General features: G+C 38.5%; 1 protein-coding gene across 4 annotated transcripts in view; it reads left to right on the top strand.

Moving 5' to 3' along the window:
* The window catches only part of DPP6 (dipeptidyl peptidase like 6), a 928521-nt gene that overhangs the window by 610518 nt on the left and 309471 nt on the right, over positions 1-8532 (top strand). The gene's annotated exons all lie outside the window — the stretch shown is intronic.

Below are 8532 nucleotides of genomic sequence, written 5' to 3'. Positions count from 1 at the left end.
CCCTCCCCCTCCCCTCCCTGCCTTCTTCCCTGGCAGGTGGCATCTCCCCTGAGGAGGCACTTGGTGGCAGTTGTCTCTAACTCTGTGCAGGCATCAGCTAATGATGATCCATATCTTAGTTTATTAGGAACTACACAGTGGTGGTAGCCGAATTCCGTCAAACTTACCCGATTACTCAGATACTTCTATAAAATGAAACTTCTTTTCCAGAATTTGGTTACTCAGGGATAGAATCTGTATAGGAAAGAAGGAAATTTTTCTTGATTCTTTCCTTTTATTTACCAGTTTCTAAGTAACAGCTTGATTTGTAAGCATCCCCCAATGATGACCAATTGAATTAGCTGTTTGTTTTTCACTGTTGTTTTAACTTCACAGACTTACACGTTGTTGATAAGCTTCAGTCCTCTGCTGTTATTTTCTTATGGATGCTCCAACTGTCCTGTTCTTGGCCAGCAGGAACCTTTCCAAGCTGAGTTCTGAGTCAAGGTGATAGGGTCCTAATGAGCTTTGAACACTTCCTTGGTCTCTGCTGCTTCCTGTCCCACACCTGGAATCAGCCGTCTTTATAAGAAATATGGTTTCCTTTGGTGGGAAGTAGTATTTGTAGGCTCTCGAGATTTCAGGTCGATATCTGATGACTGTCATGTTGATATTGACTGTCTTAAGACATATGTGTATTATCATAGACTTACTATCAAAACATACATACACACAAGTAAATCATGGCTGGGAAAGAAAATAAAACAGACAATAGAACACTATTCTACTAGTAGTTATTTAATATTAAAAGAAGATGATCATAAGAAAAATCACATTATCTCCATTCATTGTGTTTACTATTTGTTTCAGAAATTAAAATCTATTTCTATGTAAGGACTCTTTGTAATGTTCAGACAATCAGGGATTAAGGTATCCGTTTAAACCAAATAGTGAATACAAAGTACACTTGGTGATGAGAAGTAAATTAGCCCAATTGTTAAGAAATCTGCAGAACTGTAAGATGCCATAAGTATTATTTGAATTTTCATCATAGGTATGACCTTGGAAAGCCTTTTTAAAAGGGCATTATTGTCAAGCAAAATTAAGCAACACATAAAGTCAGGTGATATGTGATAGTATGAGTAAATGGCTTGAATTTTATCTTATTTTTGAAGGAGTTAGAAAAATAATTTGTTTTTATCTCACAACCTGGGAAAACAAAATAAAAAGAAATCATCTTCCTTGTGCTAGCTACCAATGTAATTTATTTTTATTCCTTGAATGTTGTTAGTTTTGAAAAATTATGTTAAGTACATGAAACAATGAGGTTAATGATATATTTTAAATGCAGCACACTGGCTATTTGGCATATGAAAAGCAACTAGCAGATGGTGGTGCTGAGAGCTTTCCCTGGGGAGTCTTTTCCTAAGACCCTCTCACTCTGCTTCCTGGAACCTCCTCTGAGCTCGGCTTTTTCAGCTCATCTCCCTGTGCCCAGAGCATTGAGAGGCACTGTACACTACCCTACCTGACTCCCTGTCCCCAGAGCATTGAGAGGCACTGTACACTCCCTACCTGACTCTCTGTCCCCAGAGCATTTAGAGGCACTGTACACTCCCTACCTGACTCTCTGTCCCCAGAGCATTGAGAGGCACTGTAAACTCCCCTACCTGACTCCCTGTCCCCAGAGCATTGAGAGGCACTATACACTACCCTACCTGACTCCCTGTCCCCAGAGCATTGAGAGGCACTGTACACTCCCCAACCTGACTCCTGTCCCCAGAGCATTGAGAGGCACTATACACTATCCTACCTGACTTCTTACTGCTCTACAGGGATGAGGGTGAATAGCTGTGACAGTGTCTCACAGAGACACAAACACCCACCACCTCCCTGCTTTCTGAGCCCACCTCTGCTGTGACCTCTTCACCCTAGCGTGGCCTGTCTCACTCACATGCTCCTGCTCGTGATTTCACATGGAAGGTGGAAACCAGTGAATGAGACACTGGTTTTAATTTACTCAATTCATCAGACATGCATTTAGCATCTAATTTCATAGTAGTGATTATGCTGGGTATCAGATATAGAAACTAAGCATGGAGTGGTCTCTTCCCTGGAGAATCGTGCTCTCTAGTACGGTAGAAAAAGACCAACAACTCTCACATGCCGTGATGAGCATGAAGCAGGACCAACGAAGTGTGGCCTGAAAGCAGAGAGGGATGCTGCCTAGCAGAGCACGGACACCTTACAAAGGATGTGACCTTTGTACAGAGCCCGGCAGCTCTAGCCTGGCAGGAGTGGAGAAGTGCGTGGCAGACAGAGGCTGAGCAGGAGGGAGCACTGGGCGTGAGGGGCATGGCAGGGCCCAGGACACCTAGTAGGGACAACAGAGGGCAGAAATGGGAAGGGAGACGTGGGCTGAGTGGGACAGGCCTGGAATGTCAAGCTCAGGACCAAATGTGACCAAAACAGCTGCCCTGCCAATGGGAGGAAGGAAGAAAGGTTTAAAGGCTGTCTAGAAAAAGGAAATAAGAGCCCCAGGGAGGCTGCTGAAGCAGTCTACAGCGCAGAAGAGGCAGCAGGGAACACTGGAACTGCAGAGGACGGTGGCCAGAAAGGCTTCCAGAGGAAGGATGAGCACAGCGGGGACGGCCCGGAGAGGGCTCCCTGTCACTGCTTCCTGCATCACTGGCCAACCTGTGAACCACACTTGTGGAGGAGAATCAGAACAGTCAGCTATTGCCGGGAGAATGAAGGTGTCCTGAAGAAGCGAAGTTGGGACTCTGCACCTACAAGGAAAATGAGCTACTGAAGCAAAAGCAGAAGCATTCATTAGGGGAAAATAACAAAACCCAGAATGTCCAGAAATCAATATTCATCATGCTTAGAGTATAAGCCAAAATTACCTGAAGTACAAATAACCAGGAAAATAAACACACTATCATCATAAAATTGAATTAATTGTTTGACCCTGAAATAAAACATGTTTTAGAGACTGACATAGATTTTTAAAAGATCTATTACAACTGCCCTCTGTGAGTTAACACAACCATGTTTTTAATGAATGAAAATCTCAGGAAAGAAATCTCAGCAGAAAAAACAGAAATAGCGAAATAACCAAATGGGAACTTGTCGATAGAAGAATATAAATTCTGAAATTAAAAATTCACTGGATAGTTTTGATAGTTGAATGATGATAAAAGAAAGATGAAGCTATAGATTAATAGAAATTACCCAAGGTGAAAAGAGAGAAAAAGGTTTTTTTAATAAACTATTAGAAATCTATGAAGTGTTATCAAATTGCCTGACTTACATGTAACTGGAATGCCAGAAGGAGAGGAGGTAGAAAAAATATTTGTCAAGTTAATGGTTTAAAAGATGATGAAAGAGATAAATTTGCAGATAGAAGATGCTCAGGGGACGTCACACAAACACACAAAAAGGACAAAGAAGCCCAGTCTAAAATCTAGTATCTTCCGTGACAACCTGGGTGGATCTGGAGACCCCTCTGCTAAGCGAAACATCATAAGAAAGGTGCATACTCAATACCAGGTTGAATCTGATCCATCAACACTTTTGTGGACACATGGAAGTGAATCTCAGTGAAAATTCACCTGGGAGAGGGGAGGAAGGACTGGGTAAATCCACACCTATTGGGTTTGGAGCACACTGTCTGGGTGGGGGGCACACTTATAACCTTGACTCAATTTGTGGGAAAAAATGACATATTCAAAACACTTATACCCCCTAACATTCTTAAATTTAAAAAATAACAATAAAAAAATAAAGTGCATCATAGTCAAACTATCAAAAACCAAAGGTGGCAAGTAGATCTTGAAAGCAGCAATAAGAAAAATGACTTATTAGATGCTGAGAAATAATTGAATTAATGTCTAGTTAGAAGAGAGTGGAGAAGATTCTCCACTCTTTCCTTTTTTTTTTTTAAACAGAGCCTCAAGTTTTTGCCCTGGGTAGAGTACTGTGGCATCACAGCTCACAGCAACCTCCAGCTCCTGGGCTCAAGCCATTCTCCTGCCTCCACCTCCCAAGAAGCTGGAACTATAGGCGCCTGCCACAAAGCCTGAACTCTTTCCTTTTTTAAAGGAAAAAAACTATCATCCTAGAAATCTGTATTCGTAGAAAATATTATTCAAGAACGAAGGTTTAGATAAAGCAAAGATAAAAGGATGTGTTGTCAAAGGATTCATACAGATACAAATCCTAAGGAAATTTCTTCAAAAAGGAGAAAAATGACACCATTGGAAACTCAGATTCTTGGTAAAGAATAACAAACATTAGAAACAGTAAATAGTGGGTAAATGCAGAAAGCAATTTGGGGGGGCTTTTATTTATAAACTGACTACCATTATAAACAAAAACTGTAGCATTGTCTTCTGTAATGCACAACTCACACTGATGGATGGCACATACTGACCCAGTGCCATAATTATGGCAGTGGATCTGGGCCCAGGCACTCAACAGATTTCTGCATTTTATGAGGAGAGGTGCATCCTTAACTACCTGTGCACCGTGAAAGTTGTCATATGTGTTATAATTTCTGGAGCAACCACTAAAAAGATCGTGCAAAAAATACAGCTAAAATAGAAAAATTAAAATTCTAAAAATTCTTAAGTAAAAGAAAGCCAGGAAATAAGAAAAACAAGAGCAGAGAAGACAAGCAGAAACAAGATGGTGGAACCAGACCCAGCCATGTTGCTACTTTACTAAAGACGCATGTGGTATATTTATAAGGATAGAACATATTATTAGCCAAAAAAACCTGGATGTGTTTCAGAGGCTGAAATCTGTGTAGTGCATTCTCTGAATTAATGGATTTGAATTAAAAATCGATAGCAATAAAAGGGCCAGAATAACTTTAAACATTTGGAAATTAAATAACCTTTCTAAATAATCACTGGGCCTAGGAAATGTAAAAGGGAAAATTAGAAATTATTTTAAATGAATAATGTAATTCAGCATCTCACAGTTTGTAAGTTGTAGTTAATGCTATCCATACAGAAAAATAATTTAGCTTTAATAGTTTTATTAAAAAAGATTTAAAAAAAATTAAACCAAAGACCTAGGCTTATGCCTTAACAAGCTAGAAACAGAAGAGCAAATTAAAGCCAAAGCAAGTAGAGGAATAATAAAACAAAGAACGTAATTCTGTAAAGCAGAATAAGGGAATAATAGCAATGATCACACCAAAAGCTGTTCTCTGGAAAGATCAGTAACATTAGTAAATATCTATCTAGTTTGATCAAGGAAAAAAAAAAGATTAGGTTAGCAATTCAGGAGAATACAGGGGCACAACTGCAGATCCCACCATCCTACTAAAACTTAACTTCACCAAAGTTAATATGAAGGGGAAAATCCTGCAAGCAGCCAGATGTAAGAAAATCATAACCTACCAGAGGAAGAATATTAGAAATTTCAAATGTAACTTACATACTGCATGAAATGGCTTGGTCTAGAATCATGTAGATTATCAAAATTTTCATTATATTGATAGACTTCCATTTTCCTCATAAAATCTAGACATACTTAAATTATAATAAAGTGCTTCTGAATTCACACAGTCTGAATACTGTTTTTCAGTCATCAACTAGTACAGTGTGAAATGCCCTTTCTGTCAAACTGACTCAGTGATACCGCCTTCACCCAGAAAGAGGTTTTTTCTTTAATTAAATCATAGCTGTGCATATTAATGCAATTGTGGGGTACAATGTGCTGGTTTTATATTCAATTTGAAATACTTTCCTCAAACTGGTTAACATAGCCTTCACTACATTTTCTTAGTTCTATGTTAAGACATTCATATTCTATACTTAGTAGATTTCACCTGTACCCTTGAAAAATGCATCATAGGTGTGGTCCCACCAATTACTCTCCCTCCACCTATCCTCCCCTTCCCCTCCCCTCCCGCCTCCTCTTTCCCCTTCATCTTGGGCTGTAGTTGGGTTATAGCTTTCATATAGAAGTGTACGTGCTTATATATTGGTTTCACAGTAGGGCTGAGTACATTGGATACTTTTTCTTCCATTCTTGAGATATTTTGCTAAGAATAATATATTCTAGCTCCATCCTTTGTAAACATAAAAGAGGTAAAGTCTCCATCATTTTTAAGGCTACATAATATTCCATGGTGTACATGTACCACAATTTGTTAATCCATTTATGGGTCGATGGGCCCTTGGGCTTCTTCCATGACTTAGCAATTATGAATTGGGCTGCAATAAACATTCTGGTGCAAATATCTTTGTTATAAGGTGATTTCTTTGTCTTCTGGGTATATACTTAGTAGAAGAATTGCAGGAACAAATGGCAGGTCTACTTTTAGATCCCTAAGTGATCTCCAAACACCTTTCCAAAAGGAATGTATTAGTTTGCATTCCCACCAGCAGTGCAGAAGTGTTCCCTTTTCTCCACATCCACACCAATATCTCTGGTTTTGGGATTTTGTGATATGGGCTAATCTTACTGGAGTTAGATGGTATCTCAAAGTGTTTTTGATTTGCATTTCTCTGATAATTAAGGATGATGAGCATTTTTTCATGTGTCTGTAGGCCGTGTGCCTATCTTCTTCAGAGAAATTTCTCTTCAAGTCCCTTGCCTACCCTGAGATGGGATCATTTGTTCTTTTCTTGCTAATACATTTGAGTTCTCTTTGGATTCTGGTTATTAAACCTTTGTTGTAGATATAACCTGCAAATATCTTCTCCCATTCTGAGGGCTGTCTGCTTGCTTTATATACTGTGTTTTTGGCTGTGCAGAAGCTTTTTAGTTTGATCAGATCCCAGTAATGCATTTTTAGTGTTGCTTCAATTGCCCGGGAAGCCCTCCTCATAAAATATTCTCCCAGGCCGATTTCTTCAAGCATTTTCCCTGCACTTTCTTCTAGTATTTTTATAGTTTCATGTCTTAAGTTTAAATCTTCTATCCAGTGAGAGTCTATCTTAGTTAGTGGTGAAAGGTGTGGGTCCAGTTTCAGTCTACTACAGGTCGCCAGCCAGTTCACCCAGTGCCATTTGTGAAATAGGGGGTGTTTTCCCCACTGAATGTTCTTGATTGACTTATCAAAGAATAAGCCAACAATAGTCAAGCTGAATCATTGGCAGATCAAATGAATGCAAGTAGCTGGGTTCATCTCTTGGTTCTCTATTCTGTTCCATACATCTACCTGTCTGTTTTTGTGCCAGTACCATGCTGTTTTGATCATAATTTGATTTATAGTATAGTTTGAAGTCTGGTAGCATGATTCTTCCTAATTTGTTTTTATTTCTGAGTAATGTCTTGGCTAATTGGGGTTTTTTCTGATTCCATATAAAATGAAATATTATTTTTTTAAGGTCTAAACTGTGACAGTGGCACTTTAATAGGGATTGCATTAAAATTGTATATTGCTTTGGGTAGTATGGACATTTTAACAATGTTGATTCTTCCCACCATAAGCATGGTATGTTTTTCCATTTGTTAATATCTTTCTTTTCTCAGAGTTTCATAGTTCTCCTTACAGAGATCTTTCACGTCCTTTGTTAGGTTAACTCCCAAATATTTCATCTTCTTTGGCACTACTGCAAAAGGAATAGAGTCCTTTACTGTTTTTTCAGCTTGACTATTCTTGGTATATATAAAGGCTACAGATTTGTGAGTATTGATTTTGTAACCTGAGACACCGCTGTATTCCTTGCTCACTTCTAAGAGTTTTGTAGTTGAATCCCTGTGGTTTTCCAGATACACAATCATATCATCTGCGAAGAGTGAAAGTTTTATCTCCTCTGTTCCTACTTGTATGCCTTTGATTGCCTTCTCTTGCCTGATTGTGATGGCTAAGACTTCCATTACAATGTTAAAAAGCAGCGGAGACAATGGGCAACCTTGCCTGGTTCCTGATCAGAGTGGAAATGATTTCAATTTAACTTCATTCAAAAAAAGAAAATAAAAGATTTAAAAGAAATGCTTAGAAAAAGACAAAAAATAAATAGAAATTAAAATTAACTCCATTCAATATGATATTGGCTATGGGTTTGTTGTAGATGGCCTCTATAGATTAAGAAATGTCCCTTTGCTGCAGATGGCCTCTTTAGTTTAAGAAATGTCCCTTCTATACTTATTAAGCATTCTGATCATAAAAGGATCAGAAAAGGATATTGTCAGAAGCTTTTTCTGCATCAATTAAGAGAATCATATGGTCTTTGTTTTTTATTTTGTTTATGTGACGTGTTATATTTATAGATTTACATATGTTGAACCAGCCTTGAGACCCTAGGGTAAAACCAACTTGGTCATGGTGTATAATTTGTTTGATGTGATGCTGGATTCTGTTTGCTAGGATCTTATTGAATATTTTTGCATCTATATTCATTAATGATATTGGTCTGTAATTTTCTTTTCTTGTTGGGTCTTTTCTTTTGGGGGGGATCAGGGTGATATTTGCTTCATCGAATGTGTTGGGAAGTATTCTTTCTTTTTCTGTGCTTTGGGAAAGGTTATGTAATATAGGTACTAGTTCCTTTTTAAAGTTTGATAGAATTCCGATGTGAAGCCATCTGG

The sequence above is a fragment of the Otolemur garnettii genome, unplaced genomic scaffold (genome assembly GCF_000181295.1).
Source record: "Otolemur garnettii isolate 467f Iridium unplaced genomic scaffold, OtoGar3 scaffold00053, whole genome shotgun sequence".
Taxonomy (NCBI): domain Eukaryota; kingdom Metazoa; phylum Chordata; class Mammalia; order Primates; family Galagidae; genus Otolemur; species Otolemur garnettii.
The sequence above is the reverse complement of the archived record's forward strand: the minus strand, read 5'-3'. Positions and strand labels throughout refer to the sequence as shown.